Raw genomic sequence first — 25,957 nt, forward strand, 5'->3', positions numbered from 1 at the left:
TCATTAGCCTTATCTGATTGAAGAAGGGACAAGTGCCTATGTTCGTAACACAAAGTAAAAACTATAGCTGTTAATATTTCAGGAAAATACAGTCCATGTTTGCATGTTTATAAATACATTTATATTTGTATGTGAACCCAGCTGTGTATTTATAATGTTTGATACTTTATTACCATTTATTGTGTTTGACCATGCTGACAAATCAGATTATTGGTCCTTCTTATCCTGGATAGAGAACAAAAGACAAAAGTTATTCAATAAGGGAAAAGTTATCTGTATCTATGTTAAACATGAGCTCATATTGATGTCTCCCACTTTAATTCATCACCACAGAGATCACTATTCTCTTACTTTGCTTTATTTGTAAATTAACATGACAGCAATGAGAAATCTGGCTTCTACCATCTGCCATTCATTTACTTAATTGTTCATTTCTAATATCCATACATAATAGTTTTTGAATTGTTAATCTCTACTCCCCTGTGAGAGAACATTATCAGTCAAAATATATTGCTTATGTGAAGTGTACTATGGTGAAATTTATAGACTCTACTCATTTCCAAAGTTACTTACCATTATATCTCCTCTTATCTCCTTCAGTGAATTTGCCTTAAACTTTCCCACAGTCTACATTCTTTCTCAGTGTCTCAGCATTAAATTACAATAATTTAATGAATTGTAAATTATTATTGTTATTTTTTACTTTGTTTAAAGTAAGAGTGCTTTGAAGTTTGGTGGGTCTTGATAAATTTATGTCATATATCCACTTTTAGAGTGTCAGAGTAGTTTCTCCTACCTGAAAGTTCCTTCATGCTTCATGCATTCAGCACTTTTCAGTTCTTTCAAACCCCAGCAACCACAGAGTTTTGAAAATTTCCTGTTTTGCCTTTTCCAGAATGCAATACAATTTGAGCCCTATACTGTGTAGCCTTTTCAAAATGGCTTCTTTCATTCAGCAGTATGCATTTAAATTTAAGCCATGTCTTTGATGGTTGACAGCTCATTTATTTTTACTACTGAATAATATCCCATTGTGTGGATGCACCACAGTTTGCTCATCTATTCACTTATTGAAGGACAACTCACCTGTTTTCAATTTTGGCAGCTGTGAACAAAGATGCTCTAAATATTGGCACTCAGGTTTTAGTATGGATATAACTTGTCAAATCAGCTGCAAAAAGAGAGTACTGTTGTTGGATTATATGATAAAACTATATTTAACCTTGTACGAGGCTAACAAACTCTTCCAAAATTGTTGTACTGTTTTGCATCTCCACAAATAATCAATGAGAATTCCTCTTGCTCTGAGTACTCACCAGCATTCAGTGTTGATCATTTTTTGGATTTGAGCCATTCTAATAAGTGTGAAATCTCATTGTTTTCATTTGCAATTCCCACATGCCACATGGTGTTGAGCATCTCTTCATATGCTTATTTGCCATCTGTGTATCTTCTTTGGTGAGGTATATATTCAGATGTTTTGCCCATTTTTAAGTTATGTCTTTTTTTTTTCTTATGGCGTTTTAAGATTTCATAGTATACTTTGGACTCAATCCTTTTATCCAATACGTGCTTAGCAAGTATTTTGTCTCATTTTGTGGCTTGTCTTTTCTTGATGCTTTTTATTTGCCTTTAGATTTCTGAAAAACCAGTATGACTGTTTTATAGCACCACTTCCTTTCTGTACCTTTACCCTTACTGTAGTTGCAGTCTACTCTTGATTGGTATTCCTTTCAAGGCTTATGGTGGGGTCAGGTTTTCTCTAAATTTCAGCCTCTGTCCTGACCTGTGCTCTAGAATCTTAACGGTTATATTTTTCAGCATTTCTGCCCCTCCCCTGTTTGTCATATCTTTGTAACAGTTGAAGGTCTTAGATAGAGCATGATGCCTTCCCTCTACCATCAAATGACAGCAGTCAGTCTTTTGCTTTGGATCAGTTTAGGATCATGAGAACAAGTGGATTTTCTGTCACTCCCTCTGTGTGAAATTTCTTTTAGCTCCACCCAGCGACAGGGGCTGGGATCCCAGTTTTGCCTGGGATCAGGCTGGTTGAGGATTGTTTGCCGTTTCTTCAATGGTAGACCCCTTCATTCCTGTCAGTGAGCAGCATCCCCTCAAGTCCTGCACATATGTGGCCCCTTCAGTTTTCCTGCTGTAGCCATAACCTTTTTTTGTTGTAACCACTTGAGATCCTTGCAAACTGGCTGGAGAGTAGAGAAAAGCAAAATCATGCTTTTTATTGGGGATCTCCGAGAATTTGAACTGCTTCATAGTGAGCTACACATGGCCCCTAAAAATGCATTCAAATCTCATTTGTAATTAACATGTCTTTATGGATTGCACCTCTTTCAGAACTTGTCTGTGGGCAAAAGAGTTCATGTATTTTGTCTTTCCTTAGAGGAGATTGTTACCATTTAAAATTCAAAATACCTAATTATCTGATGACCTCAGCTTTCTTATGCAAAGCAAAAATAGTTATGATTTTTTTAGATTATTTGAATTTTCTTTGATATTAGTGTAGAGCAACATTCTTTTATGAATCCTACAAGGAAGCAGAACTCTTTGGGTTGTTTCGTATTGTTATTTAGTGACTAAGTTGTGTCCAGTTCTTTTGTGACCCCATGGACTATAGCCCACCAGCCTCCTCTGTCCATGGAATTTCCCAGGCAAGAATACTGGAGTGAGTTGCCATTTCCTTCTCCAGGGGATCTTCCCAACCCAGCGAGTGAAACCACATCTCCTGTACTGGCTGGTGGATTCTTTACCACTGAGTCACCTGGGAAGCCCCGACATACATATAGGTATAAATGGGTTTCCATAGTATATCAGTAAGATTAAAAATATGTACACATTTTTATAATAAATAACTTTGTATATGAGTACATATATTTGTACACACAAAGGAAAAATATTTGGTATATGTAATTGGACTGGAAAGATTCTGACTGTAGTTTAAATTTATAGTTATGATTATTGTTGCAAGAAATATGTCTTAATTTTATAGTTGAAAAGACAAATGCCCACACATATACTTATTGGGTATGGTAATTTTCATGTAGGAATTTAAAGAGCAGAAGCTTCCTTTTGTGATTCTTATTTTTTTCCCTGTGTCAGCAATGATGAGATACAGCTGTGCTGAAGTTTTTATAACTTTAGGGCCATATTTACTACCTTTACATGTCTTGTAATTTGTTCTCACAATCTTATAGCTCTGTGTGCACTATAAAATTAGGAACAAAAATCAAGTCTGAATAGTTTAATGCCAAAACTTTTGATATTTTGTTTACTCACTAAATATGTATTAATTATTTTAGTATTACCTTTTCTGCAATTGGTAGAATTAAAAAGCCATGAAAATAACTTTGATAAAGTTCCAATAAGTAATAATTTAAAAACTACCTGGTTAATGACAGTTAAGATATTGATCCTTTCAAAATTCTGAAAATATGTGCTCCAATTTGGATCATAGAGAGTTTCCTGTGTTGGGAAGTGCACACAATAAATATACTGTACGTATATTTAGATCAGTCTTCCCAGGCAGCACTAGTGGTAGAGAGCCTGCCTGCCAGTGCAGGACATGTTGAAGACAGGGTTCGATCCCTGAGTCAGAAAGATCACCTGGAGGAGGGCAAGGCAATCCCTGGACTGCCTGGGAAATCCCATGGCAATCCTGGCAATGCCTGGGAAATCCCATGGACAGAAGAATCTGGTGGGCTATGGGCCACAGGTTCACAAAGAGACAGACACAACTGAAGCCACCTTAGCACACACACATATTCAGATCACAGCAGAACCCTTCTTGGCACTCAGTTTTTGACTCTAGTTTTCATGGTGGCTGAGAATATTTCAAAAAATCGCTGTCATCATTTATAGTTCTTTTCTTCTCGGATGATCCCAGAAGTCAGAATCATAAGCAACAGTGCCATTGCTACCAAGCAGGTGTCTGTTAAGGTTGGTGTGGTTTTACTGCCTGCATTGGTTATCATGTTGTTATGATCCATGGGTTCTCTAGGCAAACTGTGAATAAATGCCACATTTCATCTGACAGTCTTATGTGTCTGCCTTTACCTTTTCAGTCCCCTTTATATTCTCCTCTTTTTCTCATTATTTTTTCCTTATTTCCTTCTTTGTATGTTTCCTCTCCCTCCCTCCCTCCCTCAACCTTTCTTTTCTTCTGGTTTGTTCATTTCCTTCACCTGCTATTTCTCTTATTTTATCCCCTTCTTTTTTTCTATTTCCTTCCTTCCTTTCTTTTTTTTTTTTTTAAAAATTCTTCTCTTTTCTTATTTCACTGAGTTTTTCCTTTTCTTGACTTTGGTATCTTACCTGCAAAATATTTGAACTAGATAAATTACCTACTACCATAATTCCCAAAACAGGCTTTTTATTTTAAGATTTAAAACTACCATAGAATCTATTTGTCTCATGGAGGGTTAAATAAATACTACATGGGAGTGGGTAGCTATAGGTAGTTTTAATCAAGTTTTTTTTACATGAGATAAATATACAGGACTTGAAGAAATTAATGGATGTAAGATTAGAAGAAATTATGACATGGCACATTTTAATTTATGGGTGGAGTGCAAATAAAAATGGATTGTTTGCATACAGCAGATAATAATTCTTCCCCATTATAATCAGCAGCCATTCTATCCCTTCCTTGAACTAACTGAATTCTGTACATTCCTAGTGCTAACTCCATGTTCTACAGAGGGGCCAGCCCCTCTGTGGCCCTAGGAAGTGAATTGTAGTTGGAAGGAGCGGGTATATGATGCAGTTTCATATAATTAGTGAGGGTAGGGTCATACCAGAAGGCTCTAGGAAAGGTTTTCTTGAGTTTTATAACATTTTCCAAAGAAACTTTTAAATAGTTCCTCTTTTGCAACTTATCAGTGACATGTCAGTGTGTGGCATATAAAATTTTATCACCTCCCTACGGCAGTGAGGGAGGCTAAGCTGAGAAGAACATGCTGAGGGGTACAGACTGGAAAAATTGCAGGTACTTGGGTCTTTAAAGAAAGTATTAAGTCACTGTATTAATAAATTTTTATTAATTATTGCCCTGGCAGTACAGACTGATAGTGATGTCCTGGGCTGTGCTTAGTTACTCCGTCATGTCCGACTCTTAAAGACCCCATGGACCATAGCCTGCCAGGCTCCTCTGTCCATGGGAATTTTCCAGGCAAGAATACTGGAGTGAGTTGCCATGCCTTCCTCCAGGTGATCTTCCCATCCAAGAGATCAAATCCAGGTCTCCTGAATTGCAGGCAGGTTCTTTACCATCTGAGCCACCAGGGAAGCCAAATAGTGATGTCCTAAATAGTGAAGAAAAGCCTGATGAAAAAAGTTTTAGAATGATTATTGTACCAGTTACTTGTAAAATAGATTGGAATATAAGGATCTAGATATTTAGGAAGATGTGATTATACATACTTTGGGTATCTGTGACATGTAGCCAAAACAATTTCTAAGATATGAGAGGTTTTTTTTTGTTGTTGTTGTTGCTGCTATTGTTGTTTGTTTGTTTTAAAGCCGAAATTCTGTTTTTGATATGGCTTAGGTAAAATTTGATGCAGGGGAATATAGGCTAAAATAGTTACTACCTTTATGGCCATTCATTTTTTAAAAGTTCAGATATGCTTCACATACTATGTAATTCCCCAATGTACAGTATACAGTTCAGTTTGGTTTAATATATTCACAGGATGAACCACCATCATCAAAACCTAATTTTAGAGCATTTTCATCACCCTGCCTCATGAAAATCCCATTCCTGTTACCAGTTATTCCCAAATCCTTCTGTGCTGTCACTGCCCTTCCTACCTTAGCCACAGAAAAATACTACTCTCTCAGTTCAGTTCAGTCAGTCATGTCCGATTCTGTGACCCCATGGACTGCAGCATGCCAGGATTTCCTGTCCGTGACCAACTCCCAGAGCTTGCTCAAACTCAAGTCCATTGAGTTGGTGATGCCATCCAACCATCTCATTCTCTGTCGTCCCCTTCTCCCCCTACCTTCAGTCCTTCCCAGCATCAGGTTCTTTTCCAATGAGTCAGTTCTTCCCATCAGGTGGCCAAAGTACTGGAACTTCAGTATGAGTCCTTCCAGTGAATATTCAGAACTGATTTCATTTAGGATTGACTAGTTTGATCTCCTTGCAGTCCAAGGGACTTGCAAGAGTCTTCTCCAACACCGCAGTTCAAAAGAAATTCAAAAGTTCTTTGACTCTCATCTTTCTTCATGGTCCAACTCTCATATCCATACATGGCTACTGGAAAAACCATAGCTTTGACCAGGTGGACCTTCATGGGCAAAGTATTGTCTCTGCTTTTTAATAAGCTGTCCAGGTTGGCCATAGTTTTTCTTCCAAGGAGAAAGCATCTTTTAATTTCATGGTTGCAGTAACCATCTGCAGTGGTTTTGAAGTACAGAAAATAAAGTCTGTCACTATTTCCATTGTTTCCCCATCTATTTGCTATGAGGCGATGGGACCTGATGCCATGATTTTAGTTTTTTGAATGTTGAGTTTTAAGCCAACTTTTTCACTCTCCTCTTTCACTTTTATCAAGAGGCTCTTTAGTTCCTCTTTGCTTTCTGCCATAAGGGTGGTGTCATCTGTGTATCTAAGGTTATTGATATTTCTCTTGGCAATCTTGATTCCAGCTTGTACTTCATCCAGCTTGTTATTTTGCATGATGTACTCTGACTATAATTTAAATAAGCAGGGTGACAATACACAGCCTTGATGTACGCCTTTTCCTATTTGGAATCAGTCCCTTGTTCCATGTCTGGTTCTAACTATTGTTTCTTGACCTGCATACAGATTTCTCAGGAGGCAGATAAGGTGGTCTGGTACTCCCATCTCTCTTAAGAATTTCCCACAGTTTGTTGTCATCCACACAGTCAAAGATTTTAACATAGACAATGAAGCAGAAGTAGATGTTTTTCTGGAATTCTCTTGCTTTTTCTATGATCCAACAGTTGTTGGCAATTTGATCTCTGGTTCCTCTGCCTTTTCTAAATCCAGCTTGAACATTGGAAGTTCTCAATTCACATACTATTGAAACCTAGCTTGGAGAATTTTGAGAATTACTTTGCTAGCATGTGAGATGAGTGCAGTTGTGCAGTAGTTTAAACATTCTTTGCCACTGCCTTTAAAGATTTGCCCATTCTACACTTTCACATAAAGGTAATCACATAATACACGGTCTTCTGTGACTGATTTCTTTCACTTAGCATAAGTGTTCTCAAAGTTCACTCATGTAACTTAATTCCTCTGTTGTTGATGGACAATTCATTAGTTGATGGACATTTTGCCTGTTTCCTCTTTTTGTTTTTTATGAATAATTTTTCTATCTATAGTCATGCGCAAGTTTGTGTGGACTATCTGCCTAGGAATGAAATTGTTGGGTCATCATGGTAAAGAATGTGCCTGCAATGCAGGAGACCCTGGTTTGATTCCTGGGTCGGGAAGATCTGTTAGAGAAGGGATAGGCTATAGCTACCCTTGTGGCTCAGCTGGTAAAGAATCTGCCTGCAATGCAGGAGATCTGGGTTCGATACCTGGGTTGGGAAGATCCCCTAGAGAAGGGAAAGGCTACCCACTCCAGTATTCTGGCCTGGAGAATTTCATGGACTATATAGCCCATGCAGTTGCAAGAGTTGGACATCACTGAGTGACTTTCACTGGTAACTCTATGCTTCAAATGTGAGGAACTAAATACATTATTTTAAAAGTGGCTGTACCATTTTGCATCTGTACCAGCAAAGTGTAAGAGTTTCAATATTCCATTTCCTCACCAACACTTGCTATTTTCATTTCAATTTTAGAGATCCCAGTGAATGTTAAATGATATTACATCATTACTAATGATGTTGAGTATCTTCTTGTTCTTATTGGCCATTTGTACATCTTCCTTGGGAAGTTTTCTATTAAAATCATTTATCAAGTTTTAATTTTCATGAATTTTCTGTGGGTTGTCATTTTGCTTTCTTGTTGATGTTCTTTGAAGCAGAAATGATCTTAATTTTGATGAAGTCCTATTTATGCATTTTTTCTTCTGATGCTATTCTTTCAGTGTGGTATCCAAGAAAATATGCTTAATCCAATGTTGTGAAGATTTTCCTCCTTTCTCCTAGAAGTTTTATTCTTTTGTTCTTTATTTAAGACTATGATCCAGTGTTTTTGATATGTGAGTCCAAATTCATTATTTTGCATGTAGACATCTAGTTTCCCAGCATTGTTTGTTGAAAAAATATTTCTTTGTAATGTAACTACTTTGCAATTCTTCCCATCAAGTGTTGAGTCTCTTTCCTACACCTTAAATCATGTCTCACCTTTTGACCTTTTAATTTTTGTTAGAGAGGTGTCCACTAGTTTTCTTACTCTACCATTCCAGACTCTGGCCCTTCAATTTCAAAACAACTTTTTAAAGACAAAAGAAAAATGAAATTGGATTTGGGAAAATGTTTATAATGTAAGAGAATTATGCATTAATATGGCTTCCCTGGTGGCTCAGCAGTGAAGAATCTGCCTGCAACAGAGGGGACCGCCTGCAGAGCAACAGACATGGGTTCGATCCCTGGGTCAGGAAGATCCCCCAGAAGGAAATGACAACCCACTCCAGTATACTTGCCTGGGAAATCCCATGGACACAGGAGCCTGGTGGGCTACACTCCATGGAGTCACAGAGTTGGACACAACTAAGCACATACTAACACTAACTTTAATGCATTAATATGTAAAAAAAAAAAAGTGTATTTAAGAATACTGCAGAGAAGAAAAGATGAGACATTTTGAAGAGAATATGATTAAAATTTTTCCTCTTGGAATTAAAATTTAAAATATAGGATTTTAAAAAATGTTGGTTTATCATTTGGAAGTACAAAAATGCTTCTTAGTTTTCCTAAATATTTCTTGGTTTGTTATTTTTTAAAAATAGCATGAATTAATATGAGTATTAACATGTCACCATTAATTTCTCAATGCTATGAATAGACACTATTAAGTATTATTCAAAACATTCAGAATTTTGAGCCAGTCTTGCCAAGAAGGCAATTGTATATCATCTGGTAGTTGCTGAAAACTAAGTTGCAAACTTCGCCAGTTGAAACACGTGATTATGGGTTAAACTGTGAAAGCTGCATGAGTAAGCACCAAAAAATCTTTTTATATAGTTTTGATGATGGAAAGAATATAGTTCTGCACAGTATAAACAACTAGTATCTTGATCTCAAAATGTGACACATTACACTAATCTTCAGCTTTGGACAAAATTTATAATCTTGCAATAGGAGGAATGAAAATACTGGTTTATGGATTTTCACATGTAGTTGTGTTTAACTTGTTGAAGTGAGTTATTTACTTTTTATTTTCTTATCAGTGTCTATGCCAAATATGTGGTCTATGACTCTCAGTGAGTCCTCTGAATTTTCTTTTATGGCTCCTTTGATTTTTTTTTTTTTTTTTTTGTATCAGTAGTATAAAGACTGTTTCTTTTTGACAGCTAATGTGTATTTCACTTATCGTATTGGAAGAGCAATCATTGTCAAGTATCCATCATCAGTGACAAAATGTACATTAAGTATACATTATGGAATAAATGTGGAGAAGGAAATGGCAACCCACTCCAGTATTCTTGCCTAGAGAATCCAGTGGACAGAGGAGCCTGGTGGGCTTCTGTCCATAGAGTTGCACAGAGTTGTACATGACTGAAGGAACTTAGCATGTGTGGAATAAATGTCCAGCCAGATACACAGCTGATTATGTAACTTTAAATAGTGTTTGAGACATAAATTTGGGGTTTTAACCCATAATTGAAATATTTACTACTGAATGTCTAGGAAAGGTATTAATCAGAAGTTAGTTTTGTGTTCAAAACCAGAGGGGCATCCTCAAAATAGAGCACTGAGATCTGAATCCTACAGTGAGTTGCCAAAGCCAATGTTAAGGGCATATTTTCCCACTAGATTGGCCTCAGTTCACACACAGGTTCAGGGGTTCTTGGGTCACCTTTATTTCTCACCAGCTGGTTACAAATTTTGGAGTTCATATACACACACATACACACACAATTGGTTTTATTTCTTTGGAGAATACTGACTAATATAAATACTCTGTATATATGCGACTAATATAAATACAGTGTTTTGGCCTCTATAGAGTCTCAAATTTAGGGATGCTTAATCTATCTTTGATAGGTAATTTTGAAACTTAAACAAAATGTCTTTTAAAAGGATGCATCTTCTTTGTAGGATAGATAGTTTTTGAGTTTGTGATTGTAAACAAAAGAAAACCTCAATATGCAAAGAGTCAATAACTAGATTTACTCTACCTTTATTACCTCTACAGTTTTCCAACTGTTTTTTCCTCTACAGTTTTTCCAACTAGTTTTTGCTGTTTTCCAGAGATAAGATTCTTTAGAGAGGATTTTTTTGTTTATTATTTTTTTTATTATTTCTTGGAAGGGTTGTGCATAACTACTAAAACTATTTGCTTTTGTTGTAAAGGTATAAAGGAAATACAATTCTATGTTTTTAAAGGAGTTCTCAGGTCTTAAATAAAAAACCTTTTTTTAGAGTTGCTATAATGGGAAATACAGAATATTGGAAAAAATGGTAACATTTTCTTAATATAGTCAGTGTTGCTCTCAAGATGTTGGGAATTTGAATTAACAGATGTGACAGCTGACAACTGTATATTTCTTGGAGTATTGAAGTAATAACATGTCAAGTTACTCATTCCTGAAGTGAGGAGATCAATTAAATTTTTTCCTGGCTTCCTGCTCTCTTGCGTTGAAAGTTTTCTGCCCTGTAGAATTTTTGTAACTCCCTGGAGGATCCAGCCACTTTTTAATTGAAGGAAATGAAAGGATTTTCTTTTCCAATAAAATCATGCACATTCCAGAGGTTTAACATGATTTATTGAATGAATGAATAATTTAGTTCAGAGATAAAATAAATACTGGACCAAATTTGAGAATTAAATATCTGTGTAGATGAGATTGTGAAACTTTCCTTAATGGTATCAAACTGTCTTAATTGATCATTAAGCTATTCTACCCTCTACCTGCTTCTGTAATGGAACTTTTATGATGAAAAAGATGTGGCATTGCCCCAGCCCTGCAGTATCTGAGCGGGCAGCAACTGCGTTTAAAAGCAGAGAGAAACCTGTCACCCATCAGTGCTCCCTTCAGGTTGTGATTATTACTTGAGATTAGCCCTTTAATTAGGTAATAAGTTATACACTTACTAAAGTGATGTCTGAAATGAATGAAGACATGCTAGCTATTAATTTTTACTGTTGTATTCTTTCTTCTAAGTTGTCAATGTCTGGGAGATTTGAACAAACAATAACAGAAATGGCTTTGCATTGACCAATTAATGGTACCTCAGTGTTTCTCTCCATATGATCATCTTTACATGACTCATTTCCTTTGAGGAGAAAGCTTGCTTCCAGATGCTCTCTCATTATCCTCCTCTGTCTTTTCCTCACTTAAAGGACATCTGCTGTGACATTTTGTCCTTGCTGACTCTGAGTTGAGTGGCCAATGTTAACTGGTTTCCATTAAGTGGTGGCTAGTCTCATCTAGCTCTTGGGAACCTTTTATCAGGACTCATTGTTGAAGTTCATGGCCACCAATGTACTTCCAGTCAGGAAGTCCTTGCACACTGCACACTGGGTAATGGCTTGCCCATTCATTCAATAATTTCGCATGTTCTCCCTAAGCAAATAAAGGGAGAAAATTTAGATAATCTCCACACTGTATCCAGGATGTAGGGAAAAAACTGTTCACCTCCCTCTGACAATGCATGTGTAGATACTAAGTCTCTTCAGTCATATCCAGCTCTTTGTAACCCTATGGAACATAGCCCGCCAGGCTCCTCTATCCATGGAATTATCCAGGCAAGGATACTGGAGTGGGTTGCCACTCCCTTCTCCAGGGGTTTTTCCCAACCCAAGGATCACACCTGCATCTCTCATGTCTCCTGCATTGGCAGGTGGGTTCTTAACCATTAGCACTACCTGGGCTGAGGCATATATCTTGTGCATCTTGGGAAGTAATTTCAAAATAAATGCTGAGCTACCTTTGGAATCCTAATCCTTACCCTTGTTATCCTTGAAATAGGCTATAGCCTATTTCCGTACCTTTGAAATAGGCTATAGCCCAAAGTATCTTCTTATCTGCTCATTTCTATAATCCACACCTTGGGGTTCCTTGGTGGCTCAGATGGTAAAGAATCTGACTGCAATGCAGGAGACCTGGGTTCTTGCCTGGAGAATTCCATGGACAGAGGAGCCTGGCGGGCTATGGTCCATTGGGCAGCAAAGAGTTGGACATGACTAAGTGACTTTTACTTTCATAATCCACACCTCAGGGTTTAACCTTAAGGCAGATAGATGGCACAGAAGCCTAGAAAGCACTGTGGCAAGTAAAATCTTCAGTTGTCTTTTATATCTCATTTTCCCAAACTCCTTAAGGTTATGATGTAGGCCTCTTACTCTTTGCAGGAACTTCTATATCTTCTTTCTTTCCACTGACACAAAGTTTCTTAAATTTTCTGTAATGCATTATAGGACAGAAATAAATATTGGTATACTAATAAGGGGGCATCTTAGAGAAGGAAGTAGTTTTAAAATAGTTTTTACATGATGTTCTTGCTTGTCTAGGGAAATCCCCTGTTGCTGGAGAACATTTATTGTCATCCAGATATGCCCCTACTTCTGAGAAGGAAGAAATGGGTGGATTTCTTTATCTCAGTTCCCAATCGCTAGTTTTCAAGATGTTTCTATGTTAAACCTGGATTCGAAGCAAAATGATCACCTCTTAGAAGTAGGGGCACTAATCAACCTCCAGGGAAACTAACATCTCAGTACTAGGTCAAAAAATACTTTGCCCCATCACAGAGGCATGTAAAATATTCATTGCAGGAAAAGAAGTCTCAGGTTCTAGCAGTAAGCCATAATGAAGAGTTGTCACTGCTTAAAGATACAAGTAACAGAGTCTGATACTCTAGTTACTACTAGTATTCTAGTCCATTACTCTGGTACTAACTCTAATCTTGAAGTCCACGTTGGCTACACGTTGGAATCACCTAGGGAGTTTTTCAAAAAAGGAAACACAACACAGAACACATTCAGACCACCTGAATCATAATGTCAGGTGGGCTGTGTTTTATAAAAAAGTTCACCAAGTGGTTCTTTGTATATGAGTCTTAAGAGCTGTTGAAGCCATTGTCTAGTTTCTGATCCTAGCTCCTGGAGACCTGGTTGTAAGTGGGATTTGTTTTGCAGGAGTCATAGAATCTATTTTCTGGTTTGACTGGAATTTTCCAACCTATCTAAATGTTTTCATTTTTGGCTTTGGGTTCTCTTTCTGATCTGCTTGTGGAACTTTCTTTTGTCATATAAAGCACAAGTACAGACAGATGGAGACCCAATTATTTAATGGATGGAGTTTTTGTAGTTGGAATTGCATTCAGGACTTCCAAATTTAGACCATCCAAAGGGAGCTTGCCAACGAATGTTCCTCCCTATCTCTTTCTGTCTCTTATTCTGTATTGCCTATTTTCTCTTTGATTCTACACACTTGATGTCACAGGCTTACATCTCAGGCCTCAAGATGCTTAGCTTGCTTACTTTAATCCAAAATGGGAACACATACTGTGAGATTTTAAAGAATCCCAGAGAATCTCTTACATGTATTCCATTTCCTACAACTCACTCAGTACCTCAGGTTGCTGGGAAAGTTGGGAGATGGGAAGAAGGAGACGGCTCTTCAAACCTTTTTAATTTCCTTTTTAATACTACCTGTTGTTAGTCTCAGCCTTCGGCAGTCAAATGCTATGTCTTGAAGACTTTCTCACCTCTTCCTTTTCTGTTTTTTCCTCCTGATAGGAGACTTACTTGGCTGCAAGGAGATGGAACTGGGCTTTTGGAGGACAGATTCTACCCCCCCCCACCCCCGGCTTTATTTTCCTGATTCCCGGTGTCCCCTGTTTCATATTAGTCTGGCCTATCCCCTGTATTGCTGTCCAACAAGATGATCCTGCTTTTATCTGACATTTCACTGGCTTCTGTGACTGAGATCTGTAGCCACACTCTTGGTATCCTGCTATAAAGATATCTCTAATTATATACTTCCTCTCAATCTTATGACTTCAGGGACCCACTGGAATCTCTCAACACTTCTCTGTCCATTCACTGGGGCATGTGCACCCTTGGATGTCCTGAGCACTGTATGTAGACTGTAGGGAGTCATGAGGCTTATCTTATTCTCGTTCATCTCCACACCTCCCTCCATCTAGTGCCATTGAAAGTGAAAATGAAGTCACTCAGTCATGTCCGACTCTTTGTGACCCCATGGACTGTAGCCTGCCAGGCTCCTCAGTCCATGGGATTTTCCAGGCAAGAGTACTGGAGTGGGTTGCCATTTCCTTCTCCAGGGGATCTTCCCAACCCAGGGATTGAATCCGGGTCTCCCGCATTGCAGGCAGACGCTTTACTGTCTCAGCCACCAGGGAAGCCCAGTGCTCATATTGCATTTAAGGGTAAGTTCAGTGTTGGTCTTCCCCCAGACTTTTAAATCCTCACATAGGTTACACCTTGGGAATTATGCCACTTGCCCTGGGATTCTCAGTTTCCCACATGCTGTTAATGACTGACATTAAAGTTCAGCCCCACAAAGTCAGCAAGAGTAACTCTGTTGACCTGCTTTTCTCACATCTGTCACCTTTCCCGTTATACCCTCAGACCAGAATGAATGAGATTTCTGCTTCTTTATATTTAGAGATGCCTCCCTATTATTTCATACCCTCCTTCTTCCCAGGAACACTGAGCCCTGTGACTCAGCATTAAATATAGTTGAGTTGGAGGATAAAATAAACTCATCTGATGATAAGAGAACACATTCCAAAAAGTATTTTTATCTGTCAAATGCACATTCTTGAAAATCACGCTTCTCTTTGAGCTTTGCTGGCAAAGATACCTGCAGCTAGCAGAGATGTTCTTCATGATTTCCTAAACTTCCCACCCTCTGGGCTTTTTAGCCCTGACTCTACTACCGTAGGCATTTACCACAAATATTTTAGCATATATAATTAATTTAGCAAATATACTGAGTGTGTGCTATATATCAAGCACTATTCTTAGAAGATCATTAAATAGTGATCAAGAGTAAGTTGGTCAAAGAAGCCAGGAGGCATTCTACTTGAGTTACTAACACAAGTAAAGTGACTGACGGTTGAAGAGATGCTTGAAGAATACAAAGAAGGCTCCTATCCTTGAGAAACATGAAGCCTAGATGGCTAGGGAGACATTTTATGTATTTAATATGGGAATGGTCCAAAGAGGTCAAAGTTTTATGGAAGCTTAAGAGAAAACATGACTAATTCTGCCTGGGACAGTTTAAAAGCAATGATTTCTTGGAAACTCTTGACTACTAAACTTATTTTTGCCTTAAGCAAGGCAAGTCTAGTTAGCATAACATGATTGGTTTTGCTTACAACCATTTACTCAAGTTGATCTGTTTTTTGGCTGCCCTTAAATTGGCAGACCTGAACTCATTATCATTCAGACCTGAAATACCACATATTTCCCACTCTTGCTCCCAGTTTGTTAAATTATTTTTCTGTGAATTGGAAGGCAAGGACAACTTAATGTGAAGGATAGAGTTCACTGAAAATTTAGTTGATATAACGTATAAGCTTAACACAATTAACATTAAGAGGGTTACACTACTTAATTTTAAATTCACTTAAGAATGTTATAAGTGAGAAAAGTCTGGACCAGGCAAAAAGATGAGACAAACAGTGTAACAGATTCTTACCAGTATCAGTATTCCTTCTCTTTTGGGGGCATACAGACCGTATTTCTAAATTTGCCTTTCAGTCACATACAGCAGTCTGCCTGACTTCTGACCACGGTCACACAGGAAAGAGGTGGTAAAGCTCAGATGTGAACTCAAGTATTCTGGCTTCTAGGTGGCACTAGCAGTAAAGAGCCTGCCTGCCAATGCAAGAGACATAAGGACGCAGGTTCGATCCCTGACTCAGGAAGGATCCCCTGGAGGAGGAAACAGCAACCCACTCCAGTATTCTTGCCTGGAGGATCCCATGGACAGAGGAGCTTGGTGGGCTACAGTCCATAGCATCACAGAGTCAGACACGACCAAAGTGACTTAGCACGCAAACACTTTCTGGCTTCTGTTCCCTTGCCTTTAATAAGCTAATTGTAATTCTAGGCCTTAACCAAATATAGTGTGATTAAGGCACGGAAGATAGTTGAGTGTGCCCAGGTGCCAGAAGATAAGAGAGAGGATATTAGAAGATGAAGTTGGAATTGTGTAGAGCCATATAGACCATAAAAACTTGGGATTTTACTATAAGAGCAATAAGAAACTATAGGTGGGTTTTAAGTGGATTAGTGATAAAAATCTCATCTGTGATTTTAATATAACACTGTGCCATGTAGCAAATGAATTATATGAGACTAAGAGAACTATTTCAGTGGCCCATGTAAGCAATAACAGCTTAGACAAAAGTAGTATGGTAAAAATGGAGAGACATGAATTGGATTTATTTATATGTTGAAGATAGAGCCAATAAGGCTTTCTGTTGGATTGGGAAGAAGCTGGGGAGGAAAAAGACAGAATCAAGGGTAATAATTAAAATGTTTAGCTTTAAGCAGGAAGGGATAGGTAGTGGTGCCATTTACTAAAATAGTGAAAATTGGGAGAATAGGTTAGGGTTAAAATCAATAGTGTTTTTTTTTTTTTTTTTCCTTTGAACAAAGAGGCCTAGGATAAATATCCAGTTAGAAATTTATACATCTGGAGTATTTTAAAGAGTCTGAGCCTAGAGGTGTATATTTGGGTGTAGTTAGCACTGGGAAGGAAGTTTTAGTCATTGGGCTAAATAAGGTTAGCTACAAAGTGTCCCAACTTAGTTTGAGCAGAAATATTTGAGCAGAAATAGTGTGACTTGCAAAGAAGACTGGTCAAGTGGGGTCAGACAGGAAAGAGAAAAAGAAGGAGAGAGTATAAATGAACATAAACATTTCACGGAGGAAATGCTCCTGAAATGTCAATTAAGATGAAGACATAGATGTTACCCTTGGATCTGGTATCAAAGAAGACATTTTGATAAAGTCATTTATCTGAGTTTTAAACAAATTTACTGAAGTAAAATTGAGATACAGTAAATAAGCTTCTCATATTTAATTGTAATCTACTACTAGAAAAATTTTGACGTTAAGCATCCATCCATGAGAGCTTCCCAGGTGGCGCTAGTGGTAAAGAACCTGCCTGCCAAGGTAGGAGATGTAAGAGATACAGTTTAGATCCCTGGGTCAGGAAGATCCCCTGGAGGAGGGCAGGGCAACCCACTCCAGTATTCTTGACTGGAGTATCCCCATGGACAGAGGAGCCTGGCGGGCTACAGTCCATAGCATTCCCCAGAGTGAGACACAACTGAAGCAACTTAGCAGGCATGCAGGCATATGTCCATGGAGCTATCCTTGTGAACAAGATGATTAACATATTTGTGCTCCCGAAAGTTTTGTTCCCCTGAATAGTCCTTCCCTCCTCTTCCTCCCTAGGAGGAATTTGTCCACATCCTTGAATTTGTTCTCATCCTTTTGTCCTCGGCCAAGCACTTACTGGCATTGTCACTATGTATTAGTTTGATTTCTTAGAATTTTATATAAATGGAGTCATACAGTGTGAATTACTTTTTTTCTGACTTCTCTTACTTGACACAATTTGAGATTCATCTCTGCTTTTGTGTGTTATCATCTGCTTTTACTGCAGAATAGTAACCCACTGTATGAATATTTTACAATGGGTTAATCATTTATTTTGGAAGGACAGATAGGTTGTTTTCAGTTTGGGCTGCTTAAATTAAGGCTTCTATGACAAAAATTAAAGTCTACGGGTGGATCATGTGATATGGTCAATTGTTTGAAAACCTGACACACTCTTTTCACAGCCTGTGATATTGGTGTCATATTCAAGAAACTTCTGTATAACCCAAAGTCATCTTCTAGAAGTTTCACAGTTTTAAGTTTGACATTTAGCTCTGTGGTCCATGTTTCAAATTAACTTTTGAATATGATATGGAGTGGAGTATGAATTAAAGTCACTTTTTTTGCATATGGACATTAAATTGTTGTAGCAATACTTGTTGAAAATACTGTCTGTTCACCACTGAGTTACCTTTGGTCTTTGTAAAAAATTGTCCATTTATGTCTGGATCTTCTGGGAACTCTCTGTTGTGTTATATGGAAACAGGAATCTTTTTTAATTCCAGTATTATACTATCATGTTATTGTAGCTATAAGTCTTTAAGTCAGATAGCATTTGTTCTCAAGCTTTGTTCTTTCTCAAATTATTTTCACTATTCTAGGTCCTTAATATTTCCTTATAAATTTTAAAACCAGTTCATTAATTTCTGCAAAAGTGTCTGCTGTGATTTTGTTTGGGCTTATGGTGACTCTACAGATAAATTTGGGGAGAATTTACATTATCAGAGTATGTCTCTATATTTATTTAGAGCTGCCTTTCTGTCAGCAATCTGTTATAGTTTTCAATATACAGTTCTTTCCTATATTTTACTTTATTCTAAGTATCTCAATGTTTTGAATCTTTTATAAATTGGATTTTATTGCACTTCACTTTCCAATTGCTTGCAGCCAGTTTCTAGAACTACAGTTGTTTTTCTTTGTATTAACCTTGTAACTTGTCATGTTAATACTGAAATCACTTACTTATTCTAGCAGTGTTGTTGTAGTTCTTTAGGATTTTCTGTGTAGATGATCATGTCATTTGAGAATAATGGAAATTTTCTTTTTTCTCTAATCTGATGCTTTAAAGTTTGTTACCTTGCTTGATTGCTCTGACTTGTATCTCTAGTACGGTGTCTTAATAGAAGTGATGAAGGCCGACATCCTAATTCTTTTCTACTCTTCAGAAGTAAACATTTGGGCTTGACTGCTAAATATTATGTTGAAAGTGAAAGTCACTCAGTTGTGTCCGACTCTTTGTGACCCCATCTCCAGGCCAGAATACTGGAATGGGTAGCCTTTCCCTTCTTCAGGGGATCTTCCCAACACCCAGGGATTGAACCCAGGTCTCCTGTTTTGTAGGCAGATTCTTTATCAGCTGAGCCACAAGGGAAGCCTAAGAATACTGGTCTGGTAGCCTATCCTTTCTTCAGAGGATCTTCCAGACCTAGGAATCAAACTGGAGTCTCCTGCATTGTAGGCAGATTCTTTACCAACTGAGCTATAGCTGTAGGTTTTTTTTGTAGATGATATGTATCCATTTAAGGAAATTTCCTCTGTTCGTAGTTTTCCTGTGAATTTTTATCAGGAATGGATGTTGGATTTTGACAGATGCTTTTCTTGCATCTAACCAAATATGACATGGTTAGGAAAAATTACCTAAGTTTGGTAAACTGTCAAGCCCACCAGCTGGTCCATAAAATTCTTGAGGTGGCCCAGGCCAAGCAGCTAGCTGGGCAGGGACACAACCTCACCTACCAGTAAACTGACTGCCGTGGCCACCCTGACTACCAGGCTTACTCACCAGTGGGCTCAAAGCAGTCTAGGACCCTGGGTCTGGCAGTCAGGGATATCTGGATCTATTACTGTCAGTGAGTAACCATAGCCCCAGGACCTGGATAACCCATCAGTTGGCAGGCATTGGTCTTGGGACCCCACCAGGACCCCATGTCCAGAGATTCCAGAACCCATATCTGCTCACTGGTAGGATGACACTAGCCTCAGGCCTCTTGGGCCACTCACCCATCTGTCAGAACCTGGCCCCACCCACCAGCAGGCTGATGTCAGCTCTGGGACCCTGAATGCCACAGCCAGATGCTCCAGGACCCAGTTCTACTCACCACTAGGTCAGAACTAGCCATGGGGACCTTGTTGCCCCAGGTCTCTTCATCTAGCTACCTTGTGACCCAAGCCCATCTATCAGTGGTCAAGCAACAGGACTGGGAAAACCTGGGCTAGTTGTGCCCCATTCACTAGCAACTGGCAGCCTCTGCATTAGGAGGGCCTGGTAAATAACCTGACAAGGGGCCAGCCACAAATATCAGGGCTCCCACAGAAGTTAGCCTGACACAGTGGAAGGGACCACACATTCCCCAGAGAGAGCATCACTAGAGCATATGGCTTTGGTGACCAGAGAATTATGCTGCTGGGCTCTTAGGACAACCCCTACATGAGGACACTTCTCTAAGACCAGGAAACATAAACCGCATACTTAGAAATAACAGCAGAGAATTAGGCAAAATGAGGCAATGGAAGAATATGTTCCAAATGAAGGAATATGATAAAACCCCAGAAAAAAAAAATAACTGAAGTGGAGATGTGCAACCTAATTGATAGATAGTACAAAGTAATGATCACGAAAATGTTCAAAGAACTTGAGAGAAGAAGGAATGGACTTGTGTTCATTTGTCGACAATTGTAAAAACAGTTATAAAATAAGAACCAAACAGAGCTGAAGAATACATTACTTAAATAAAAATACACTAGAAGAAATCAAGAGTAGATTAGATAATATAGAGGAACAGATCAGTTAATTTAGAAGATATTGTAGTAGAAATCACCCAAGCTTAACAGGAAAAGAGAAAAAAATAAAAAATAAATTAGTTTAAGAAACATCTGGGACAACATCAAGCATACAGTTTCATAGAGGTCTTGGAAGAGAGAGATAAAGGTGAAAAAAAAAAAACATATTTGAGACATTCTTTCTGAAAACTTCCCTAGCCTGAGAAAGAAAACAGACATACAAGTCCAGAAAGCACAAACAGTCCCAAAGAAGATAAACCTAAAGAGGATAGCATCAACACATTTAAAAATAAAGAGAAAATAAAAGCAGCATGGTAGCTGTGTAGAAGGGAGCTCCCATAAGAATGTCAGTTCACTTTTAAGAAACAACTCTGCAGTCCAAAATGGAAAAAGGCATGATAAATTTAGAAGAAAGGAAAGGTTCTACAACAAAGAATATTGCACTAGCCAAGGCTGTCATTCAGATATAAAGGAGAGGTCAAGAGTTTTGCAGACAAACAGAAGTTAAAAGAGGTCAGCACCACCAATCCAGCTTTATAAGAAATGTTAAAGGGGCTTCTCTAAGCAGAAAAGAAAAGGTCACAACTAGACTTAAGAAAATTATGAAAGAAAAAAAAAGTCTCATTGTTAAAGACATATGCATAGTCAAGCTTATAGATCAACTAGTTAAACAGCTTGTAGGAAGATAGAAGTAGCAGAATCACCTATATCCACAATCCGTAGTTAAGGTGGACACAAAACAAAGAGATGTAAAATATGATGTCAGAAATATTAAATGTGGGTGATGGATTTTATTATATATAATTAAATATATCTTTATAATATATAATTAAATAAGTATATCTATTAAATTTATATATTATATATAACATATTTATACTTAGTACTATATATAAACCTCATGTAAATGGAATAAATGCTCCAATCAAAAGACAAAGACTGGCTGGATACCAAAATAAGACCCATACACACACACATGCATATATATCCTACATGAGATTCACTTCAGGTCTAAATATTTAAGACTGAAAGTGATAGGATGGAAAAAGTTATCCCACGCAAATGGAAATCAAAAGAAAGCTGGAGTAGCAACACTTATATTGTCACCCTAAGCAAATACAAGTATTGGGATGACAATATAAGTATTGCATATTAGACAACATATTAAAAAGCAGAGACATTACTCTACCAACAAAGGTCTGTCTAGTCAGAGCTGTGGTTTTTCCAGTAGTCATGTATGGATGTGAGAGTTGGACTATAAAGAAAGCTGAGAGTCAAAGAATTGATGCTTTTGAGCTATGGTGTTGGAGAAGGCTCTAAAGAGTCCCTTGGACTGCAAGGAAATCCAGCCAGTTAATTCTAAAGGAGATCAGTCCTGAATATTCATTGGAAGGACTGATGCTGAAGCTGAGACTCCAGTTTTTTGGCCACCTGATGTGAAGAGCTGACTCTTTGGAAAAGACCCTGATGCTGGGAAAGATTGAGGGCAGGAGGAGAAGGGGATGACAGAGGGTGAGACCGTTGGATGGCATCACCGACTCGATGGATATGAGTTTGAGCAAGCTCTGGGAGTTGGTGATGGACAGGGAAGTCTGGCATGCTGCAGTCCATGGGGTTGCAAAGAGTTGGACACAAATGAGTGACTGAACTGACTGACTGAGCAATACTTACAACCCTTGGACTGGAAGGAGATCCAACCAGTCCATTCTGAAGGAGATCAGCCCTGGGATTTCTTTGGAAGGAATGATGCTAAAGCTGAAGCTTCAGTACTTTGGCCACCTCATGAGAAGAGTTAACTCATTGGAAAAGACTCTGATGCTGGGAGGGATTGGGGGCAGGAGGAGAAGGGGACGACAGAGGATGAGATGGCTGGATGGCATCACTGACTCGATGGACGTGAGTCTGAGTGAACTCCGGGAGTTGGTGATGGACAGGGAGGCCTGGTGTCCTGCGATTCATGGGGTTGCAAAAAGTCGGACAAGACTGAGCAACTGAACTGACTGACAACCAACAAAATTGACTTTAAATCAAAGATTCTAACAAGAGACACAGAACATTACATAATGATAAAGGGATCAAGTCAAGAAGAAGTTATAACAACTGTAAATATATATTTATTCAACCTAAGACCAGTTAAATTCATAAAGCAAATATTAACAGACATAAAAGGAGAAATTGACAGTAACACAATCATAGTAGGGGATTTTAACAGCCCACTTACATCAATGGACAGGTCATTCAGACAGAAAATAAATAAGGAAACCCTGGCCTTAAACCAGCATTTCTTTTTAAATTGTGTATATTTTGGTAAGATTTCTCAAGTACATCTTAGTCGAGATATAACTATTATCAAACTAGATTTAAGAACACAGGTTTAACATCTCAGAAACATATATGAAGATTTAATGAAGAATCTAAAATTTTTTGATAGGTTCTGCGTTCAACATTCTTTCCACTTACTATTGAAATATCCTTGCAACTGTCATGTGGGAATGATCTGTGACTGACATATGTAGACTATGAGTGGGTCCAAATGAGGAACAGTTGCTAGAGAATGTTTCTAATTCATGGCACACTAAAGATACAACAGTGTTTCCTACATGGTTACCATGACCTTGATAAGATAGTGGTTAGGAGTGTTTTTACATAGCAACACTAGTATGAATTTCTTTAGTTTTTAATTTTGAACAAAGCGTCTGCGAAGTACAATAGTAACAACCTACTTTGCATTTCCTGATTAGGTAAAACACATGTGAAATATACTGCGATGAATCCAATAGATACACGTCTGATTTATGTAGCCACCCCTCCCTTTTCTTGCAAGTCTTGTCCTCCTAGGTGGTTGTTTCATTCTGCTGAGAGTAACGCTGTGAGGCATTTAATGGCAGCAGAGCTTTAAAAATAACTCTTATATGAAGATGGAAAAGTCTACTGTCCTACGCTTTCCTGTTTTAAATGCTGTCGCCATTTTATTTAATTTCTCTTTCACATCTTATTCCTTTCTCTTATCTGGCTTTTTTGACTTTTAATCCCAGACATATGTTGTTGAGTGATTGACTAAAAGAGAACTCTCTTTGTAAGAGAAATTTTTATTTTTGTAATGTGTTAGGCCAAGTTTCCTGATGCTACTTAAGTTTTTATTAAAATCATCTTCTTCATGAGGCATTTTTTTTGTAATTCCCAAGGCTTTTCTTTGGTCAACTACTATGTAAAACAGAAGTCTATGAGAACCCATTTTGATTTTACAGACATAGGGTTGATGACCTAGTTTGGCACATGGATGAATTTGAAATGGTCATTTTTATTCTGATTTCTTCGGAACTATTTGTAGAAAAAATATAATGTGAGTAAATAGTTTCCTTTATTGTTATGGAAACAACAGTAATTTCAAAATTATCTTAAACATTTTTTTCTCTGCCTCCCAGAATGTGGAACCATCCATACATTCATATTTCTTATTTTAAAGTAGTCAGTTTTCTGAAGGAAGAAATAAGTAATAGTAAGGGAAGCTTACTAAAAAATTAGGATTAGGGTATTTAAATAAATCCCAAGCTCTTTTCCTAAATGTTTTGATCTTCACACTGAACCAATTTGAGGATATCTTCCAGGCACAATTGCTGCAAACTGAAAAGAAAAAAAAAAAAAAAGCAACCAACACAGAAATTGCAGAAATAAGCACAATGTCTTATTCTGTGGTTTAGTTTAATCCTTGTATAATTGAAGTCCTTTGATAACATTCCAGAATACTACCAGAAGTATTCCTAAGATGATAAACTCTAACTATGAAATTATCCAGTACAATAAATGTCTCATTAAATTTGAGCAAATTTTAAGAAGCTGGGTTTTCCTATGGCGAAAATTCATTTCTCCAGAATACTGATCAAAACCCCCAAATACACTGTTGTTTGTAAGCCGAATTCTCATTCTCTCCCATACTGATTTTATACTGAAGGTAGAGCTCAAATTGGGCCAGGGTGACTCGACATAATTATAAGCTTATATTGGTCAGAGCTCCAAACTGTTCATTTACTGGGGCTAGTAAATGATATACCAAACAGATGGCCAAGAGAATGTTTGTTTATGTGCAAAAACAAAAACATTAACAGATACACTCTGGTGTAGAACAAGGATTTTTCAAAACTGGTCAGCTCTTGAAAGCCTGAGGCCATATCTGTGCTGTCAATGCACAGTTTGGTATCTAAAAACACAAGGCTACTGTAATCTTTTGATCCAGACTTGTAGTAGATTACTTACAAGAAACCTTGGCATATTATTTTCTGGTAACTATGAAAAAAATTATTTTTTCTGACTCACTTTTTGCATGCAACAGTAGTTTTAGTACAGGTTTAGACAAAACTGGCAAAATGTTTATGTAGAAAAGACCTACCTGCATGGTTGGGTTTTGAGCAGCCTGAGGAGAATGTCTCTCTAGCCTCCCACTGTACAATATAGAGCCCTTCTCTTAGTACTAACTGTATGTCTAAAATCCTCACATTTTGATTGAGGTTACTTTTAAACTCCAATACTTTGGCCACCTGATGCGAAGAACTGACTCATTGGAAAAGACCCTGATGCTGGGAAAGATTGAAGGCAGGAGGAGAAGGGGACAACAGAGGATGAGATGGTTGGATGGCATCACTGACAGAATGGACATAAGTTTGAGTAAATTCTGGGAGTTGTTGATGGACAAGGAATCCCAGCGTGCTGCAGTCCATGGGGTCGCAAAGAGTCGGACACAACTGAGTGACTGAACTGAACTGACTTTTAAACATCTGCCAATTACTAGCTCTGTGATTTGGGGCATGTGTCTTTATAATTCTGAACCCTCGTCTATCCATTTCTCTAAAGGGATAATGTATGAATGTCATAAAATTGTTTTGAGGGCTACATGAAAGAATTCATATCAAGTGTTCAATACTGTTGCTAAATAGTTTTTGTTGTAATTATTATCACTGTCATCAACATCAGGTCTTTACAGACGTTAATGCTTTTTAGAGTACTCTGTGTTCAGTAGCAGGAAGGGGAAAGGAAATCAATCAGTGGAACAAGCAGCTAGGGTTGTTAGTAGCTCAAGACAATTCTAAACAGTTACTGAAGAATGTGCTTTTCTGTCACTATGGGCTGGGGCTGCTGCCCATATACCAATGGCTCTAGGTATATATGCGAGACTACATGGATCCCTTTAGATCTGGCACTGGTGCACTGGCTTCCCTCTTGTCAGTGAGCGATGCACAGATCCACATGCATGAAAAAGTCTCCACATGAAGCCTTCAGAAGACTTTTTAAAAGTTATCACTTGTGGTCAAAGCACTGATTTCACCCATCATCCATAGTCAGAATTTTGCATTGCTGTTCAGTTGCTGAGTCATGTCAGAC

The sequence above is a fragment of the Budorcas taxicolor genome, chromosome 7, assembly GCF_023091745.1.
Source record: "Budorcas taxicolor isolate Tak-1 chromosome 7, Takin1.1, whole genome shotgun sequence".
NCBI classification, from domain to species: Eukaryota; Metazoa; Chordata; class Mammalia; order Artiodactyla; family Bovidae; genus Budorcas; species Budorcas taxicolor.